The sequence below is a fragment of the Microcebus murinus genome, chromosome 16 (assembly GCF_040939455.1).
Source record: "Microcebus murinus isolate Inina chromosome 16, M.murinus_Inina_mat1.0, whole genome shotgun sequence".
NCBI lineage: Eukaryota > Metazoa > Chordata > Mammalia > Primates > Cheirogaleidae > Microcebus > Microcebus murinus.
In genome coordinates this window covers 44,332,149-44,354,707 of record NC_134119.1, presented here as the reverse complement: position 1 = coordinate 44,354,707, position 22,559 = coordinate 44,332,149, and positions in this window count along the sequence as shown.

Below are 22,559 nucleotides of genomic sequence, written 5' to 3'. Positions count from 1 at the left end.
ATATGAACTTATAATTCTTAATACATTAGTCTCTTAAATTATGTAGAAGACAAAATATGGAGTTACAAACCAAAGTATCGATAATCTTAGCTTGTAATCTAACAATTACTTTTTAATGCACTAGTTTCTCAAATCACATAGAAAAAAAAAGTGAAGTTACACATTATTGCTCCATTCATACTAGCTTGTATGATTGCCCATGTATTTACTTGTACTGAGATGTTTATTTCTTCTCAGAGCTTCAAGTTACTCTCTACTGCCCTTTCATTTCAACCTGCAGGATTCCCTTGAGCATCTCTTACAGGACAGATCTAAGGCAATGAATTCCCTCAGTTTTTGTTTATCTATGAATACTTTAATTTATTCCTTGCTTTTGAGGGACAGTTTTGCCGAATATGGGATTCTTGGTTGAAGAAGAATCTTGAAGAAGATTTCTGAGCCTGTGCCTGTCCTTGACCATGCATGATCACTTTCCAATTTCTCTGTATACATGATCATTTTTGAATATTATACTCTTTAATTTCTGGCTCCCAAAGGGGACAAAAGGAAAAATGAAGAGGATAAAAAAAGTTGCTGGTCTTTAAATCCCCTGAAACTCAATTCAGACAGAATGAAGAGACTTGCAACAATGTGGGAAGTGATTGCTGCCTCTCGTCTGCACACAGCAGCGATCAGCAGTCAGAGCACGAATCTCTCATATTTGGAGGACAGTTTCCTTTTTGCCCACTCTGGCTCCACCAAGCTACATGCTAACTTCTCCAGGAACACGTGCATGCAGCCTGTGGGGTGGAAGTGGAGGAGGCTAGAGTCAAGGCCAAAGTCAGGGGTTAGGTAGCTGCTACTGTTTTAAGAGCTGAAACTGACCAAAATTAACCACAATTTACCATCCAAAAACCTTCCCCTGGAAGTTGCAAAGTCTTCAGTAGATTCCAAAATTCCTAAATCATCACATCAGACAGATTCTACCAATGCGATTGTTGTCTAGGTAAGGAGATGGATTTCTGGCACTTCCTACTCCACCATCTTCACAGAATCCATCTGACTTTTTAAAACTCAAGATATGTCTGACTTCTCTTTAAAATGAGAAGGTTGGCAATGCTGAGAGTATATTGCCATGGACAAGTCATCAACTGTAGCTGAGTATGACTGGCTAAAACAAGCCATTGTGCCCACTATTCCACTATATTGTCGTTTCTGTGGCCCATTTAACTACTTTGTGTCACCTGCTAGATTTTATAAGTAATCACTAAAGAAGACAGACTATCTCATACCATGTTTGTATATTTTCTCCGAAGGAGATGAGTCAGTATTTTCTAAAAAGGACTGTCATAGGCAAGATTCTAAGATGGCCCCCAAGAGTAAAGCCTCCGGTCCACACGTTTCCCAGTTGTTCAGCAAACACTAATCTAGGTGCTGCTATGAAGGAATTGTGCGAATGTAGTTAAGGTCTTAATAAATTCATTTTAAGACAGGGAGATTATCCTCAGTGGCCCTGACCTAATCAAGTGATCCCTTTAAAGGGATTGGGCTCTTGCTGGTAAAAGATATTTAAAGTGTGAAAGGGCTTTATATTTAAAATGTGAGGGAGATTTTCTGTTGCCGGCTTGAACATGCAGGGGTCCATGTGGCAGGGAATGTGTGTGATGCCTGAGCACCAAAAGTGACCCCCTGGCTGACAGCCAGCTGGGCACTAGGGACTTCAGTCCTGCAACCTCAAGGAACTGAATCCAACCAACACCTGAATGAGCTTGGAAGCAGATTATTCACAGAGCCTCCAGAGAGGGGCACAGTCTGCCATCATCTTAATTTCAGCCTGTGAGGCCCTAAGCAGAGAATCCCAACACCAACTAAACAAGGTCTGAATTTTTATCAAAGATAAATGGTTAAAATAAGAAGTTAATTTGTGTTCCTCTCTTCTGCATCATCACTTCCTAAACAAATAAAAGAGCCACTGCTTTTAAAAATCCATGTTAATTGAATTTAGCTTTATATACAGACCTCACCATGAACATTTCCTTTTTAACAGAGTCCTGTGGTCTTCGGAAGTACATGTGTTTTGACCAAAGTAATAGACAAATGAAAGTAGACATTCTGCCATTTTTCATGATTTTCTAGGTTCGTAACATAAAGTGAAGGGTAACATTTGTATAAAACTGACTGATACAAACCAGTGTAAGGTCAAAAAGATTTTAAATGTGCAGCTGATAGGAATGGTCCTTCTCTTTCTGCATGATCTTCTCCCATAAGACATGCCGGTTCAGCACAAGAATTGCATGGCGTCTTATATTTGCAATGCATAAATCCCTACTGAAATTACTCCACAATCTATCTGGAAAGGGATGTTCAAACCACAGCCTGCATTCCATCTGATGTCCTACCATATCCTGAATTAGAGAGTTCCATGATTCACTCGTTTTGGTGAGGAGCATAGAAGACAGAAGAGAAACGGTCTGACCTCAAGTGCATGTGCTTTGAAGAATTTTTCACCCAGAAAGGCTGCTGGAGTGGGGATGACAGCTCCCCGCAATGTGAGTCAGCTGCCCGTTTCCAGATGCTAGCTCTTGGTACACATTTCCACCAGCTGCTGGTCGGCAAGCAGTTTTGAGCTACCCCAAAAGGCATCTCCCCCAACCCCCGTGGTCTAAGAAATATGTGTTGGGTTTTCCTAAGAAATATATGCCACACAGATGGGAAGCAATACTGAAAATATTGAAAACGGCTCCCACGCATTCAGAGCCACTTCTAAAGGCTAAGTCTCGGTTCTGAGATATAAAATTAGTCAGCACAATAAACCACCATGGATGTAGATTCAATATAATACTTGCTGATATTTATGGGAACACAAGGAAATGTCCTAAGTAAATGAATGCCTCCTTTCATTTCTGAAAGGAAGAGAAGGGAGGAAGTAGAGAGGGGATGGAAGTTCAGGAAAGGGAAGAAAAGGAAGTGAGCCACAATCACTCCCAGCTCTGCTTCTGGGACATCTCCTGGACTAGGTTAGGCTCCCCTGACAGCTCTGTGCTCCCTGCCAGCCTGTGCTCCCTGACCTCGGCACTCGCCACACTTCATTTTTAATGTTTGTCAAATTGTTCGTTCACCCAACCCAATGCACTGCAGGTTGTATGCGAGCAAGAGACTGAGTTTGCTGGGCTTCCTTGTAAGCCCAGGAGGTAGCTTGTATTTCCCCCAAAGCAGACTTTGGGACAAGGATGTGTATGTAAGGAGCTTGTCTTGGGGGTGATCCCTGGAGCAAGGGGAGGAGAAAGGGGAAGAGAGCCCAGGGGAGGAGTGCCAGTCCATCCAGGGCGAGTGAGAGACCAGGCTATGGAGTGTAGGCAACGACAGGGACTCGGAGCCAGGGACTCCTGGGAGCCAGCACAGAACATGTGACAGAGTCCTCCCACCGTGCAGTGAGGAGGCAGGGGTACTATCCTCCAGCTCTTTCCGGTCATTCGAGAAAAGGGTCCCAGCAGGGCATGGCTCCCAGGCACGTCCAGCCTGCCCTGCCACAGCCTGAGGGTAACATTTCGGGGCGGAGAGTGGGGGATAATTTTACAGCATGATGCTGTTAGCATGTACAGGAGGGATGGGGACTGAGGGACTATGGACAGACACTAACAGCTTCAGCAGACATTTGCTGAAGGTACAAATGACTGATTGAGAAACATGATTTTATTCCAACTGCCTTTTAATAGTATGGTCTATTATGTGCATTGCTTTCATTTTTTTCTTCATTTTTTTCACTGAGATATAATATCATAAAGAACATAAAATGTCCCAATCTTAGATGTAAACTCACTGGCTTTTACCCACATAAACACCTGTGTATCCCCACTTGGATCAAAAGAGCAAACATATTCATTACCCGGTCAGGTTCCCATATGGCCTTTCCTAGTCAACGCCAAATTCCATCCAGAAATAACCACCATTCAGATGTCTATCCCCATCAATTAGTTTTGCCTGTTCTCAGAGTTTCTATAGAAGGCTTTATATTAATACAATACATTCTCATTCGTGTCTGATTTCTTCCATTCAACACAATCCATAGATACATTCATGTGGCTCTATACCTGTTAGTTTAGTTTTGTTTTGTTTCATTGATGTGCAGTGTCCAGCCAACTCAATTTTGCAGTCAAAACTAAATGAATGAGTGAATTGCTGTGTTATATCCAACCCTGCCTTCTGGTAATGCAGCATGCCATGTCACCAGCTCCTAGAAGTTGCACCATGGAAAATTCTCATTTCCCACCACCCAATGGCTTGGTATCCAGGGAATTATACCATCCTCCTGGCCAGAGGCAGCTTCCTCCTTTTCACAACCATGAATCAAAGTTTTATATAACCTATCCAAAGCAGTTTGAGCACTGGGAAAGATGACCTAAATTTTAAACCCAATGCTACCATCAACTCGTCATAAATCTCCGTATTAGTCTGTTTTGCATTGCTGCAAAGGAATTCCCAAGACTGGACAGTTTATAAAGAAAAGAGGGTTTTTTGGCTCATTGTTCTGCAGGTTTTACAGCATGGCACCAGCGTCTGCTCCTGGCTAGGGCCTCAGGGAGCTTCCAATCAAGGCAGAAGGTGAAGGGGAGCAGGTGCACCACCCAGCAAGAGCAGGAGGAAGGGAGGGAGGAAGGAGGTGGGACCAGGCTCCTTTAAACAACCAGCTCTTTTGTGAACTCAGGAAGTGAGGACTCACTCAGTATCCTGGGGAGGCCACCAGGCCATTCATGAGGGATCCACCTTCACCACCTGAACACCTCACCAGGCCCCACCTCCAACACCGGGGATCAAATTTCAACATGAAATTTGGAGGGGACAAATATCCAAACCATATCAACCTCTAAGCAGGTCACATTGGCGCTGTCATTTTCCATCTCCTCATTTTTAAAACACAGTGTTGGGCTGATGTTTCTGTGGTCCCTGCCTGTGCCCTGCATTGTAGCCAACATTGTAGGACATTGTAGGTGTCCTGACATCATGCATCGTCCATGCACTCTCCCAAGCACATGGTGCACCTCACATACAGCAACAGCAGTTCCCGCTTGCCAATTCAATCCAGCAGGTTTGCTTTGGGTGAAGAATCTCACTCTCCTCATGCAGCAGAAGTCGGCAAACTGCATGAGGGTGAGAGCTTGCAATGCGGTGAAGCTGGGGTATGGGTCCCACCCTGGCAGCCTCAATACTCTTGAGGCAGAGAGGAGAGACGGAGGCTCCCGTCCACTGGGGAGGTGCTTGTTAACAACAGTGACAAAAGAAGGGGCAGGAGGGACTTTTTGACATTTTAGATGGGGGAGCCAGGATTTTTAATTACTATTTGGATGAGGATGAATATGTGTCCTGCCGTCCTGTCTCGGGCACGAGCTTACACAGGTACCTTCACCAGGAAGTGGCTATTTAGAGGGTTTGTTTGCTTCTGCAGCCAGTGCTATCAATGACACAGCTCCATCGTACACCCCAAGCTTTTCCACCTCAGTGTGCTCAGCTCACTTCCAACTGCCGGCGGCTGCGGTTACCCAGATGGACACTCCACTGGGATAACTCCACACCATTTCCAACAGCCTCCCGGAAGAATCAGCTCCCGTCACCCACAAAGCGGGCGGCACAGGCACGCACCCTGTATTGGCCGCCTGCCCTGCCCTCGCTTTGGCCCTGCTCCTCCCAAATCCACTGCTTCCTCCCTAACCCTCAGGGCAGGCTCTTAAGGAGACCCAGAAACAGCAAACTCTTCTCCTACCAGTGAAGTGCTAATCACAGAGGTGCGGTAGAAGGTGCCCACTGTAGAGCTTCTGATGGAGACGATTTAACTGTAAGATCAAGGAAGTTGTGAACACAGAGTTGTTATTGAACGCCCCTACTCTAAGGAAATCGCAGCCAAGTGAGTGATGAGAAAATACCCCTGTCATCACAGGCAGCAGTCTGCCCGCTATTATTCCTGGGGAGAGTCAGCCCCGTGGCCTCCTCAGCACCCTCTGCCTTCAAACCCACAGACGTCCAGTCGGAGACTGGAACCTCACGGTCCAGGCCGCCCCGCACCCACCCGGAGCAAGGAGCGCTCCGATGGTGGGCGACATGTGGTGGGTGACATGGGCGTGAGGGGCCGTCATCGCAGAAACATCACTCTTTCACTCTGCTTCTTCAAAGCCATGTCCAACCTCCTTGCTTCTCCATAGATCCAGGTTAACGCGGAAAATCGGCCTCAATCCATGAAACTGCTGAGAGAAGTGCTGGGGCCCCGGGTGGGAGCTGGGAAGAGGGAAACTTGGGCTCCTAAGGAGGAGTGGGGAGGGAGCACAATGACCCCCTCCATCTCTCGTTGCCTGGATGCCCCACAGACACCAGACTTCAGTTTTCCTGCTGCTTTTATGGGGTAAGAAATGCCATGTTGGGGGTAAGAAGGGCTGGAACAAGTTGGCAACTAGACTCAAAATCAAAGAGCAGTGGGCAAGTTGGCGGTGTACTGTGGACTGTCCTACCCTGCCAGTGTCCTCCTCCACCTCTGCCAATTAGGGCTAAACCTTGGTGAATGCACTGATGGGACAGGAGAGGGGTTAAGGGACCAGCCCTGCCTTGCGGGGAAGCAGAAGCCCAGGCCTGGCTCCCGGCTCCTCTGCACTGGCCACATCTTCCAGCGTCATGAAGCTTAGCAGAGATCATCTGGTCCGAGTCACTCAACATTTTATTGTTTCCTTATGATGATTATTCAATGCATTGTACTTGAAGCTATTGTTTTCTATTTTGTATGTATATTTTAATTCTTGGCTTTCATCTCTATATTTGGGTTTGTTTTAAAAGTGCAGTTTAAAAAATTAAATCCACCAAAAAGTTGCCAGATCTTTTAAATGTGGTCCCCACTACATTTTTGAAGTTGTGACTTTAAGGCTGAGAAATTTTTTTCCAGGGAATGCGAGTTCATCTTGAAAGGGAACAAGGTGAGGCTCCATATGGCAATCCTCCAGGCAGGGGGCGGATGGGGCTGAGCCTGAGTTCAGGCGGTGGCACCCCCCTCTCCTCTTCAGGAACAAGCTGTTCCCAGTTAACCCCTTACACCTAGAGAGGGCTTCCCGTGTGCAAAGGAGGTGTCAGCTCATTTCCCTGTAGACAATCACTGCAACCTGGGGATTTGATCGAGACAGCTCATGTTGTCAGCACTTGACTGGGGAGAAGACTAAGGCTCAGACAGGTTAGGTCAAATCCTTGAGGTCACACAGCAGAAAAAAGAGAAGAGGGGAATAATTGGGTCCTGAATTCAGAGCTTCTAACTTAGAAGCTTGGTGATCTCTCCATTACTACCAGCCTCCTTGATTTGAGGAATATAGTCCTGGAGAGTATTTTTATCAAAGGTCTAAATCGTTAAACAGAATATGTGGACAGAATTCCATGGCATAAGCTAATAATGTGTCTTTTCCCCAGAAGTAATTGACAGTTGCAGGACCACTGACATCGCACATGCGAGCACACATCTGTTGGACAGGCTCCTGCTTCCTCCTTCTCATGAACTTGATCTTCGCTATTGTCTGTGAGTCCTGAAAATTTCTTTAATGTTAAAAGAGTAGCCTTCTCTTACCTCAAACAGCTAGATATAGAAATACCATTCGACCCAGCAATAGCATTGTTGGGCATCTACCCCAAAGAGAATAAGACATTCTACTATAAAGACATCTGCACCCGAATGTTTATGGCAGCACAATTCGCTATTGCAAGATCATGGAAACAACCCAAATGTCCATCAATTCATGAGTAGATAACTAAAACTTGGTATATGCTCACAATGGAATACTACTCAATTCTAAGAAATGACAGTGAGCTAGCACCATTTATGCTATCCTGCATTAAGCTTAAGCCTGTTATCCAAAGTGAGGTGACACAAGATCAAGAAAACGGGCTCCACATCTACTCGCCATCAAATTGGTACTGACTGATTAAAACTATGATGCTCAAATGGTGATAGTGCCCACCAGGGTTTGGGGGAGGGGAAGATATACATCTTAGGGTTGTGGCCATTATTGGGGGGGTGGGAGGGAATACCTCTAACCCTTCCTAGGGAAAGGCAAAGATATACAATGTAACCCAAAGGTCAAAAAAAAGAAAAACCAAACAAACTGTTATCGGGTGGTGGAGGAGGGGAAGGATATATACTTACAAAATCGGTGCGATGCGCACCACCTGGGGGTAGGACACACTTGATGTTTTGGTAAGGCAGGGGGTGGGGGGAGGAATGGCAGGGGCAATATATGTAACCCTAACAATATTTGTACCCCCATAATATGATAAAATAAAATAAAATTAATAATAAAAATAATTGGAAAAAAAAGAGTATTATCTCTTATCCGATGGGAAGTCCTGATAGTATCTGTGCCCCGACTCCAGTGTCAAAGTGTGGTCCACAGACTGGCAGCAGCAATTATCTCCTGAGAAGTTGGTAGATACGCAGATTCTTGGGTTCCACCCAGTTCCACAGAATCAAAATCCCACGCTTGATGTCCAGCCCTCTGTGTTTTAACCAGCTGTCTGGGGGCATCTGATTTTGGCTAAAATTTGAAGTAGTACTTTGCATGTAGGAAATGTTTATACATGCTCAAAGACACAAACCCTTGGCTGGATGTGCCGCTTACAGTTTGATTTAGGCTTCCCAGAAAATAAGTGCTAAGATATTTCCATGCTGACATTCCCAAATTGGATTAACACGAATTGAAAAAAAAAAAGTATGGAAAGGATATCGGGAATAAATGAAAAGCATAGAGTTTAAAATAATCACTGGGATACCGGACCTCTTAACGGAAATTACAGAAGGAAAGAACTTCTGAAAAGCATACAGGAACTTACCAGGAAGAAGACACTGAATTCTGGAGAATCATCCAGAAGGACTGAGATTTACTACCCTTAATCCATGCTCACAGAGCCTTCCAGTCCCCTCACCCCAGCACCTGCTGCTCATTTAACCCCAGTAGGGCATCTCCACCTGTGCTCCCAGGGGTTTTCTTCCCACTTTCTGATAAAAATCTTTGGATAGGTACAAACTATCAGCCACCACAGTGTGACAACATGCAATCTGCCCTTTTTTTAATTTATTTAATATTCTATGTTTCATTGTAAAATGCCAAGTATTTAAGATATAACCTCCAGAAAGTCCATGCTTCTTGTTTTTGGTTATTGATCTAAATTTTAACACCTCCACATTTGTAATTTTGCCACTTTTTTGGTTAAAGTACATCATTTTCTTGCTTATTTTAACATTGGGATGACTTTGGAAACATATGAAAACCAATAAATAAAAGGTATTTAATCTGACTTGTCCTAGAATGTGCTATTCCATTTCCTCTTTTTGTAGCACTACTCAAAACCCCCTAGAAATAAAAAGACTGGATTTATCTTAGAATTGGCCGGCCTATTCTTGGCTTGGCTCTATGACCATGAGTGAGAAAAAGAATATTTGAGCTGCAACCTGACCCCAAAGTGGGTAGAAAAATTCTAATAGTCTTTTAAGTCTAGAATAGTGGTTTTGGACTCAAAAGAACTGGTGACAAGTTCTGACTCTGACATTTGTCAGCTAATTCTCTGAGCCTTGATATCTGCATCTGAACAACTAGAAATAACATAGGCTCTAGATATGTTATGGGGTTCTTGTGAAATTCAATGTATTTAATCATATAATGGTTTCTTTTTCTGGATTTCAATACAATTTAATTTAATCATTCCCTTGTAGGTTTGCTCATTTATCTTGACAATGAGTGCATTTGACACTTCTCTTCTAGAATATCTTTTTTTTTCAATTTCAAAAAAATTAGGGGGTTACAAATGTTTTTTGTTATGTGGATGAATTGTATCATGCTGAAGTCAGGGCTTTCAGCATATCCATCAACAAAATAGTGCACGTTGTACTAGATAGGTAGGTTTTTATCCCTTACCCCGTCCCACCCTCTCCTTTCTTAGTTTCCATTGTCTATTACTGCTCTTTAAGACCATGTATATCCTTTGTTTAGCTCCAACTTATAAGTGGGAACATGTGATATTTGTTTTTCCATTCCTGAGATACTTCACTTGGGATAATGGTTTCCAGTTCCGTCCAAGCCGCTGCAAAAGACATTTATTTCACTCCTTTTTATGACTGAGTAGTACTCCATGGTGTGTATATATACCACATTTTCTTTATCCACTCATCAGTTGATTGGCACTTAAGTTGATTCCACCACATCTTTGCCATTGTGAATTGTGCTGCTTTGGGGTTCAGATGGCATTTTGATAAAATGACTTCTTTGCCTTTGGGTAGATACCCACTAGTGAGATTGCTAAATTGAATGGTATGTCTACTTCTAGCTCTTTGAGGAATCTCCATACTGCTTTCCATAGCAGTTGTACAAGTTTACATTCCCACCAACAGTGTATTAGCATTCCTTTCTCACCACAATTTCCAACATCTATTGTTTTTTGACTTTTTAATAATGGTGATTCTGACAGGTAAGGTGATACCTCATTGTGGTTTTAACGTGCATTTCCCTGATGCTTAGTGATATTGAACACTTTTTTCTTTATTTTTCTTTTTTTTTTAATTTTTTATTTTTCATATTATGGGGGGACAAATATTGTTAGGGTTACATATATTGCCCCTGCCATTCCTCCCCACACCCACCCACCCCCTGCCTTACCAAAACATCAAGCGTGTCCTACTCTCAGGTGGTGCTCATCGCCCTATTTTGTAAGTGTAAATTCTTCCCCCCCTTCCCTCTCCCATTTGCCCACCACCCGATAAAAGTTTGTTTGTTTGTTTGTTTTTTCCTTTTTTTGACCTTTGGGTTACATTGTATATTTTAGCCTTTCCCTTGGAAGGTTTAGATGTATTCCCTCCCCCCCCCCCCACTATGCTCACCACAACCCTAAGATGTGTATCTCCCCCTCCCCCAAACCCTAGTGGGCACTATCCCCATTTGAGCATCATAGTTTTAATCAGTCAGTACCAATTTGATGGCGAGTAGATGTGGAGCCCGTTTTCTTGATCTTATGTCACCTCACTTTGGATAACAGGCTTAAGCTTAATGCAAGATAGCATAAACGGTGCTAATTCACTGTCATTTCTTAGAATTGAATAGTAGTCCATTGTGAGCATATACCAAATTTTAGTTATCCACTCGTGAATTGACGGACACTTGGGTTGTTTCTATGATCTTGCAATAGTGAATTGTGCTGCCATAAACATTCGGGTGCAGATGTCTTTATAGTAGAATGTCTTAAGCTCTTTTGGGTAGATGCCCAACAATGCTATTGCTGGGTCAAATGGTATTTTTTTCATATGTGTTTGGCCATTTGTCTATCTTCTTTTGAGAAGAATGTGTTCATGTCTTTTACCTCCTCTTTGATGGGCTTATTTGGGGTTTTTTTCTTGTTTACTTGTTTGAGTTCTCTGTAGATTATGGATATTAGCCCTTTTTTGGGTGTCTAGTTTGTGAATATTTTATTGCATTCTGTAAGTTGTCTATTTACTACTATGTTGATTATTTCCTCTACTGCACAGAAACTTTTTAGTTTAATTAAGTCCCACTTATTTAGTTTTGTTGTTGCTGTATTTGCTTTTGGAGTCTTACTCATAAATTCCTTGCCTAGGCCAATGTCTGGAAGAGTTTTTCCTACATTTTCTTCTAGAATTTTTATGGTTTCAGGTCTTGCATTTAAGGCTTTTATCTATGTTGAGATAATTTTTGTATATGGTGAGAGACAGGGATCCAGTTTCATTCTTCTGCATGTGGTTATCCAGTTTTCCCAGCACCACTTACTGAATAGGGCTTCCTTTCCCCAGTGTATGTTTTTGTCTGCTTTGTCAAAAATCAGTTAGTTGTAGCTATATGGTTTTATTTCTGGGTTCTCTATTTTGTTCCATTGGTCTGTGTATCTCCCTTTATAGCAGTACCATGTTGTTTTGGTTACTTGTAGTAATACAAGTGACTAGCCTTATAGTATAATTTAAGTCAGACAATGTGATGCCTCTAGTTTTGTTCTTTTTGCTTAGGATCATTTTGGCTATTTGGGGTCTTTTTTGGTTCCACGTGAAGTTTAGGACTATTTTTTTCTAGATCTGTGAGAAATGATGTTTTGATGGAAATTGCATTGAATCTGTTAGTTACTTTGGGCAGTATAGACATTTTAACAATGTTGATTCTTCCACTCTGTGAGCATGAGATATTTTTCCATTTGTTTATGTCATCTATGATTTCTTTCATCAGGGTTTTGTAGTTGACATTGTAGAGATCTTTTGCCTTCTTGGTTAAGTATATTCCTAGGTATTTTATTTTCTTTGTAGCTACTGTAAATGGTTGGTATTGAGTTTTTTATTTGACTCTCAGCTTGACTGCTATTACTATATAGAAATGCTATTGATTTGTCAACATTAATTATGTAACCTGAAACTTTACTGAATTTATTTATAACTTCTGGGAGTCTTTTGGTAGATTCTAACTTTCCCTGTATTTCTTAGACATTCTTCTTCTTTGAATCCTAATTTTGATAAGACAATGTGAAGTGTGCCCTTTTTTATACAGTTCTCCCTCCAGCCTCACATCAAGCCATTCCCAGACAACATCTTGAAGGCTTTATCAAAGCAGGTGGAAGAGGTATGAACTCACCAGACCAACTTTAGGGCCTATTAAAAGACATGCAATTTGTAGAAAACTAACTATAAATACTCTTTTGGTCCAGAGATCCCACCTCTAGCATCTATCCTGCAGAAATACTGGTCTTCAAATGTACAAAGATAAATGTGCAAGAATATTTACTGGACAACTACTTCTAACAGCAGAAGAGTGGGAAACAACTTAAAACATCAATTGATAGGAGAATAGTCAAATAAATTATGGCAGCTGCATACTGTAGACTATTATGCTCTCATTAAAAGTAGTGGAGTATATTTTTATTTACTGAGAGAGAAAAATGTTCTTAATTTATTAAGCAAAAAGAAAATTGCAGAAAAATATTACAGGATGACCCAATATTTGTTTAAAATAAATCTACCTTTGTGTTTATATGCAAAAAATATCTAAAAATACAAACACCAAATTCTGAGTAGTAGTTAGCTCCAAAAATTAGAATCAAACCAGAAGGAAGTTGAGGGCATGGAAGGCTTTCATTTTTCTCTATTACTTGTACTTTTGTAATACAAATATATTACAATTGTCATTTTTAAAATTTTACTTTTGCAACCAAAAATAATAGCTTTAATTCATTGTAAAGTGATGAATGCCATATGAGGATAGATTATTTCTGTGTGGAAAATTGGGGGCAGCTTCAAAGAGGAGGTGACATCTCTTCTGGATCATGAATTATGGGTTTGAACTGAAAATGCAGCCATGGGAAACGGAGCATCCTAACTGGCAAAAATAACACGAGAGGAAGTGTATGTGGTAAGACAGAGAAGCATGTCCTGGCCTGGGAGCTGGTGTGGAGAAGAGAAGGGAAGTGTGGCAAGGTGTTCTGCCAGAAACAGTAGGTTGAGGTCTGACATGTGAGGCTTGAGTCCTGAGCCAAGGACATTATAGGTGGAATTTGTAAAGCCATGGGCATTTTTGAGCTCAGGAATGATATCATCAGAGCTCTGATGTGGGGATCTTCACCTGGTAAGAGTGTGAAAACATGATGCTATGGTCTGCATGCCCCCCTCCAAAACTCATGTTGAAACTTAATTGCCCTATAACAGTGTTGAGTGGTGGGGCCATTAAGAAGTGATTATGACATGAAGGGTAGTTGTTGGGGGAGTGAATTCCTCATAAAAGGATGAGTTCAGTCCATCTTCCTTTCTCCCTCTTCTGTTCTCTCTCTCTTACCCTCTCTCCACATGATACCTTACATCATATAATGAAATAGCAGGCTGCCCTAATCAGATGCAGCCTCCCAATCTTGGACTTCCCAGCCTCCAGAACCATGAGCCAAATAAGTCTCCTTTCTTTATAAAGGAGCCAAATAAGTCTCCTTTCTTTACGGACTATTTGCCTAGTCTGTGGCATTCTGTTACAGCAACACAAAATGGACTAAGATAGATGGATCTTAGGAATAAAAGCAGAGAGACCAGGAGGCTATCAACAGTCCAGACAAAAGTTTCTGGGCAAGGTGCTGGGCAGTTAGCCTACAGTGGGGTCTGGATAGCTTATGCATGAAGTGCTCTCAGACTCTACAGGCTTTAGAAGGCCACGCCAGTGAGCAGCAAGATGGAGTCTGTGGTGTTGCCGTAATGGTCCTCAGAAACCAGACAACTGCATCCCATCAACAGAAATAGGGAGCCAGGGGTCAGAGTGAGCAGGTTTTGATCCATTGTGTTTGAGTTAACTGTGGGGCATCCTGGCCACAGAAAGCATGTATTTTGTATCATATTTCAAAGAAATGCAAAAATTAAGCAGAATTTTAATCTCTTAAAAAGCATTCATGGTTAGACCAAGACTACATTTTTTAAAATATATCTAGTCCCATTTACCTTTTCATAGCAAATTCCCTCTTTTCCTCTTTCTTCCTGGAACTTAACAACAATAAACCAATCACACTTCCTCCATTGTAAGAACCTGTCACCTCTGATAAAAAAATAAAATATCCAGGCCCACAGAGAGTCAGTGACTTGTCCCAAACACGACTGGAGAGAAATGATGGTTCATGCTACTTTTGAGGGAAGTTATTTGTTGCTGCTGTGTCCACCATGATGGCATTTGGGGTGAGAAGGAGAGAGGAGAAGCAGGAAGAGGGGGAATGAGGGCTTCCCAGCCCTACCAATACCTGTCAATGTGGAGATTCTGCAGGCCATGTGTAGACATACAGAATTCCTTCTCTGTGGTGTAGATGGTTTAGGGTATGCAGGGTAACCTCCAGCTAACATTCATGCAAAAATGATTAACAGAAAGCAAAGGGATATGAGGGTGGGGTTTCATGACCCAGAATTTTTTAAAAATTGAGTTACCTAGACAGTTTGAACTATCTGATGCACTGTCTAAACATACTATGCAGTGGTATAATTTTTCTTCTCATTCTACAAAGAATAGACATGTGTTGAAAGGTGGGCTGCAGGGCTGGACTGAGAGCCCATGGAAAAGAACATGTTATGTTCCCTTGAGGCTTGTTTTTCTTGGGAGAAAGTGATATATTGAAATTATCCATGAACGCTAGACCCTGAGATAGCCTCAAAGGAGATATAAATTATTGCTCGCTCTGGTCCCAACACTGATATGATTACTTCATGAAAGACTGCAACAGACTTGATTCTGCAAAGTTCTATGTGACTTAAATTATGTTAAATAAAATTCTATTTTTCCATGGGCTTAATATTTCACATCTCTTTCTCCTATAGCCCAATAATAATATTAATAACATGAAAATTTTGATTAGGGCCTTAGAATTTAGAATGTACTTATATATAATTTATTTAAGTAAAATAACTTGATATTTTTAAAAAATTGTTATGATTCCTTTTTAAATTACTATGATTCTTTAAATTGTAATTCATTACCCTCTAATTTATGTTAACGATGTGCATCAATTTTTATGTGAGGGTTTCACTAAAATTAGACACATCTGAACTAATTTAGTCTTCAGAACTTAATTTCAGAATCTATGCTCACTTCTATGTTTTAAAATAGGCTTATCATTACCATCTGGGGGGGCATTAAGATATTAGATAAAATTAGTCAAAAATGCTTGACATAAACTCCGACTTATCCTAATTCCAAAAGCTGAAAACTCTTCAAACTAAAATCTAATGCTTTTTAACAGAAAATGAGTTAGGATCTACAGGAAGAGAACTATAAGAAACTATATGTTTTCTACCTGAAAATCTATAACTTTTATAGTAGACAACAACACATAAACAAAGTTAAGATAAACGACAAAACTGGAAAATATTTGCATTGCATATAACAAAGTCAATCCTCCCAATATACGAAGAGCTTTTCCAGTTACTGAGAAAAAAAAGAAGATACAACAGAAGACATGTGCAAGGAACATGGGCAGACCACTCACAAATAACTGCCAATAGCCAGTGAGCTTAGGAAGATAATTTTTTTAGAATGCAACTATCAAAGAAACACAAAGGAAAATGCAAATGATATCTCTGGGCCTGTCAGAATGGCAAAGGTAAATTACATTAAGCATAGCCATTTTGCGGAAATAGCTCTCCTATGCATTTTTATTAGAATGATAAATTGATAAACTTCGACCTGGTATACTTTTTCTTATTTCAAAGTATTAAGGAAGTACAAATGCTTTTGATTCAAGGATAGATTTTGTAATACTTGACTCATAGCTATAAGTGCACCCATCACTGAAATAATGTTCATTGTACCCATTAGGTAGGTTTTTGTTCCTCCCCCTCCCCACTCACCCCACTTGATTTCCACTAAGTTTTACATTCCTCTGTGCACGTGTGTGCTCACTGGTTAGTTCTAGTTTAATAGCAAGTGCATATGGTATTTGTTTTTTCATTCTTATGATACTTCACTTAGGATAATGGTCTCCAGTTCCATCCAAATTGTTGCAAAAGGCATTAATTTGTCCTTTTTTAAGACTGAGTAGAATTCCATGGTGCATATACCACATTTTGTTAATCCACTCATGTATTGATGAGCATTTGGGTTGATTCCACATCTTTGCAATTGTGAATTGTGCTGCAATAAACATTCTAGTGCAAGTGTCTTTTTGATAAAATGACTTTTGTTCCTTTGGGTAGATACCTAGTAGTGGGATTGCTGGATTGAACTGTAGGTCTACTTTTAGTTCTTTGAGATCTCCATACTATTTTCAATAGAGGCTATACTAATTTGCAGTCTCTCCAACAGTATATAAGTGTTCCTTTTCCTCAGTTTCCCTGCCAACATCTGTTGATTTGGACTTTTTAATAAAAGCCATTATAACAGGGGTAAAGTGATATCTCATTGTGGTTTTAATTTGCATTTTCCTGATGGTTAGTGACCTTAAGCATTTTTTCACATGTTTATTGGCCATTAGTCTATCTTCTTTTGAAAAGCTTCTGTTCATGTCTTTTGCCCCCTTTTTAATGTGGTTGGTTGTTTTTCTCTTGCTTATTTGCTTGAGTTCTTTATGGATTCTGGATATTAGCCCTTTATCAGATGTATAGCTTGCAAATATTTTCTCCCATTCTGTAGATTGTCTACTTGTTCTGTTGATTATTTCCTTAGCTGTGCAGAAGCTTTTTAGTTTAATCAAATCCATTAATTTATTTTTGTTGTTGCTGTGATTGCCATCAGGGTCTTACAAATTCTTTGCCAGGCCAATATCTAGAAGAGTTTTTCCTAAAATTTCCTCTAGAATTCTTATGGTCTTATGCCTTATATTTAAGTCTTTTATCCATCTTGAATTAATTTTTGTGAGTGATGAGAAGTAGGGGTCCTGTTTCATTCTTTTGCATGTGGCTATCCAATTTTCCCAGTATCATTTATTAAATAGGGTTACTTTTCCCAAGTGTGCATTATTGTCTGCTTTGTCAAAGATCAGTTGGCTGTAGGTGGTTGGTTTTATATCTAGGTTCTCTATTCAGTTCCATTGGTCTATATCTCTATTTTTGTACCAATACAATGCTGTTTGAGGTACTATAGCCTTGTAGTATAGTTTGAAGTCTGGTAATGTGATGCCTCCAGTTTTGTTCCTTCTGCCTGGGTTGCTTTGGCTACTCATGCTTTTTTCTGGTTCCCCAAAGCACAAAATTAATTTTTCTAGATCTGTGAAATATGACATTGGTATTTTGTTGGGATTGCATTGAATCTGCAAACCACTTTGGGTAGTATGGACATTTTAACAATGTTGATTCTACTGATCCATGAGCAAGATATGCTTTTCTATTTGTTTGTGTCCTCTGCAATTTCTTTCCTCAGTGTTTCATAGTTCTTTTTGTAGAGATAGTTCATCTCCTTGGTTAAGTATATTTTTAGTGTACTTTTATCCAGCCAACCCACTTCTAGAAATGTAGTAACAAGACACTGGATTCACATTTAACATTTGCAAAAGGAACTATATAGTCTTTGTAAGTAAGAGAAAGAGAGAGATAGAGTGAGACTTTAAATTTCCTGGGTGGTTCTGTCACCCATCCCACCCCCTTTACACAATAGGCAGGTGCCAGGATGGGGCAGGGACCTGCTTCTCCCTTCTCTAGCCACTTGTCATCTAGAAAGTCTTCAAATAAATAAGAGCATCTCACTGTGCTAGGCTGAGTCCCTGTGTTCAAACATAAGTGTATTGTTCAACTTTTACACAGCATACGGCCCCAACCAAAATGCAAGCCAGCTATTTCAATAGGTGCTCATTTGAGGAAATAACTTGTCTGAGAAAGCCAGGAGAAAAAACTGGCTATGCTGGACTGATTTGAGAGGCCACATCTTTCTCCAAAATGGCACCAACCTAATTTTTCAAGATGATTTTCAAGCCTCAGAAAGTTTACTGGACACATTACCATTCCTGAAATGCCCAGGAGATGTGATATCACTGAGCAAGGATTTCAATCATTGTGTGGGTTCATAGTAGTGAAAATTTAGAAATAGCATCTAGATCCATCAGCAGACATTTAAAAAATATTTGGACACATCCATTCAGTGGAATACTCTGTATCCATTAAAATAGATGGTGTGGAGCATTATATATTGATATGAAGCATCTAATACATTGAGAGACAAAAGAGTTTATTTATATATGAGAAGGTATAATGTGATTCACTTATTTAAAGCTTAAATCTTTTTTTTTTTTCTTTTTTTGAGACAGAGTGTCACTTTGTTGCCCAGGCTACAGTGAGTGCTATGGCATCAGCCTCGCTCACAGCAACTTCAATCTCCTAGGCTAAAGCGATCCTACTGCCTCAGCCTCTCGAGTAGCTGGGACTACAGGCATGCGCCACCATGCCCGGCTAATTTTTTCTATATATATTAGTTGGCCAATTAATTTCTTTCTATTTATAGTAGAGACGGGGGTCTCACTCTTGCTCAGGCTGGTTTCGAACTCCTGACCTCAAGCAATCCACCCGCCTCGGCCTCCCAGAGTGCTAGGATTACAGGCGTGAGCCACCGCGCCCAGCCTAGTTTAAACCTTTTGAGAATAAGTGAATACATGAAACTGAGCATGTTTTTATGTTTTTATGTGCATACATATGCATACAGCTATATCTAGAAGGATGTATACCAAATGATAACTGTGTTATCTGCCTAGTGGAATTTAGGGTAAATTTTGCTTTTAGACTTTTATTTTGTTTCATCTTTTACTTTTCATGGTCATTTGAATTTTTATAACCAACATGTACAAATTTTTAATCAAATACAAATAATAAAGCTATCTCCATTTAAAAAAAAAAAAAGAAAAGAAAGTGATACAAGAGGATCTCCACAGGGAGCTTCCCAGAGCTGAGCAGCCAGTGATAAGGCACCACACCTGCCAACAAACTCATGGATTCCTGCAAAAGACCCAGATGAGAAGTCACCAAAGAAAAAAATTTATTTCTGTTTCAAGATGCCCTAGCATTGAATATATTTTATTTTGTTCTCTTTCCCCAAGTTTCTGCATGAGAAATACTGATAATCTTACATGACTTCAATAAACACGTACTGATTGCCACGTGTATTACTAGGAACTGAAGCTACGGAGATGAGCAAAATGTTTCCTTGAAATCCTCAAGAAGCTTTCTGGGGAAATAAACACCCAAACAAATAATATCACTGAGCATCTGCTCTAAAGGAAAAGGCAGTACTTCCTGGAGGACCGAGGGGAGACTTCCCAGGCAAGATAGCATCTGAGCTGGGACTTCAACAAACAGAGGTGAGATGCATGAAACAGAAAAAGAGAGGCATTCCAGGAAAACAGTGCTGCACAGGTGAAGACGGGATGCAGGATGTACATTTTCTATTTGATGACTAGAAGAACAGACAACAGGGGGTGAGGAAGGATCAAGCAGGTTGGAAGGGAAGGCGGGGGCCAGCACCCTGCTGAGTGGTTTGGATTTTATGTAGCATATCGAGGTTTAGGAGAGCAAGTTGGCGTCATCAGGTTTGTTCAGCTGGCGAGAAGGACAGAAAGTCCTGTAGCGGGATCACCTTGGGCTTGCAGGGCTGTGGGCACAACTGTCTGTTCTCCAGGATTCTAGGGTTGACACTCTGAGTGGTCAGCACACCCACATTGGCTGAATGGGAATGTGCAACCTGGATTTGTGGAAGTTTCCACTGGCTTCAAAATATGGGTGAAAGCGAGAACCTAGTCTAAGTGGTAGAGCTAATGTCCCCAAATCAGACGGATGTAGGCGTAATTTATCCCGAGGACAGACTTCAGCCTCTGGTTTGGCTCGGCCATCCTTGCTCCCAAGCCTGATGGACACGACAGAATTCGAGCATACCTTTCCGCTCGCTCCCGTCTGCTCTTCCGCGTCACCTTTCTCATCGCAGCCCTGCTGTAATCTAAGTTCTTTTTAAAAGAAAATCAAATTCTTCAGTGTCTGTCACCACACTTCCTTGCAGGGAGAAAGGAAAGGTGTGGCTTCTTTGAAAGAAAAATGTCAAGAAAGGTAGAATATTGGGTAACCGCAAGGTGTTGGCAAGTGGAGTCGAATTTATTCAAGAGAGACAGAAAACCCTGTCTGCCCTCCCGAGTCTTTTCTATGATAAGTTTTAATCACCGTTCATGCTTTCAGGATGTGGTCTTGGCAGGAAAACCAGTCCTCTTGCAGCGCACGGTTAGGTGGAGGCACTGGGAGGCCGGGAGTAAACACCATGACAATGGAATTCCACCAGGTTCCAGTAAGTCTTTCATCTGCTCAGGGGAGCGACAAGCAGGGCTGGCTGCCTTCGGCCTGGAATGGAAGCAGGTGACGAAGCTAAGGATCTGTGGGCTTGTTTGCAGAACTTACCTCGGAAACTGATACCCTCTGAAAGTGCCCCTTCATTCCAGTGTCACTTCAGTTAGGGCAGGTAAAAGGATTACCGTGGTGTCCCTGGCCTCCACCCATTGTCTGCACAAGCCAACACTGAATGGGGTAACTTAACCCCCAAAGAGATAACCAACTGCTGTTGTGTGTACTCACATTTAAAGCTGGCAATTCCCATGAAGTGGCCAGGCTGTTTTCCGGGGCCTTCACTTCATTAACACATTGGTAGCAGACTCAGAGATAGGTTGTCTAAGAAAAAGCCCGGGGTCCTGTCCCCAGTGCCCTTGTACCAAACAAATCCACTAGGGATGCAACATGGAGAGACAAAACTCACATTGCTCCATTTTTTTATTTTAATTGTGAACTTGACTTTAAAATCTCAATATATTTTCTTTAAAGAAAAATGTGTTTTTAACCCCAAAGAAGAGACAAAAAGCATTTTGAGGCTGTGATAAATTGGTGGGTTTATGTTTTGGTAAGGCAGATGGAAAAAAAACAAAGTCTGATGCATGTTCTTGTTCTGTAGGACTTCGAGGACTTCAGGAATCTACCCACCACCACCAGCCAGCCCAAAAGCCCAAAAAATTCATACTCTCCTACTTGCAGCCTACACACTCTCTGGTTCCCCTTTATGGATAGAAATCTCCTGCATTTATTATTTTTCTGAAACAGGGACACATAAGAAAGCAAAGATCATTCATAATCTGACCATCCAGATGACCCTTGTTGATAATTTATTTTTAATTTTAAGTAACATACCATAAACATGGTGAAAACAACACAAATATTATGGAAGATAAAAACAATTTTAAATAAAATAAACCTTTACTCCAAACATAACTACTGCTAACACTGTCTTGAGTTTCCTTCCAAACTAGAAAAAGAAATGCATATACCAGCAAAATATGCATAGCCCTTTGTGTTATTAACACAAAGAACACAGCCAAGTACAATTTTATAGCTTGCCTTTTTCACTTAATTATGCATCTTGGGCAGTTTGTCACATCTGCTGAATATGGATCTACCTCTCTCTTTTTAATGACTTAGTCTATGGATGCTTCCTAACTCATCTGCCTAGTCTCCCAGAGGAAGCTTAGAAGAACTGTGTGAACTGTAGACAAGAGATACAACCTGTGCATTCCTCAGTTTTCTCATGTGAAATATGGGAGTAACAATAGTAAACCAGTGGCTACCTGGAAAACACTTATATGAGTATTTAATAACATAATAAACCATTAGTATCAGCCATTACTGTGGTTTCTTATTAGAAATTTTTTATTCAATAGGCAAATATTAGCTGTTGTCTTAGGTAAGTCTCAAAGATGTCACTGCTAAAAGTCAACCAACATGAAAGCCTGTCTTGTATTTTTGAGCGGAACCCTTTAGAACACCTATAAAGATTCAAATGTCCGGAGCCCATTGTAGGCACAGAGTTACGTTTTCTAAAACACACAGAAATGCCCCCCGATAAAAGCTACAGCTGGAGTTCTGCTCTATAAAACAACAGACAACAATAACAAGAAACATGTTAGTGAGGAGAAATCGAGAAGGATACCGTAGCCAATTGACAATGCAAGGAAAATCATGGTGGGCAGAATGTAATTACCTGAACTGGAGCTCGGCCAGGGTGTCTGTCCGCCCAGCAAGAGGAAATTAGACCAGATGCGTGGGGAAAAGGTTTAGTTTT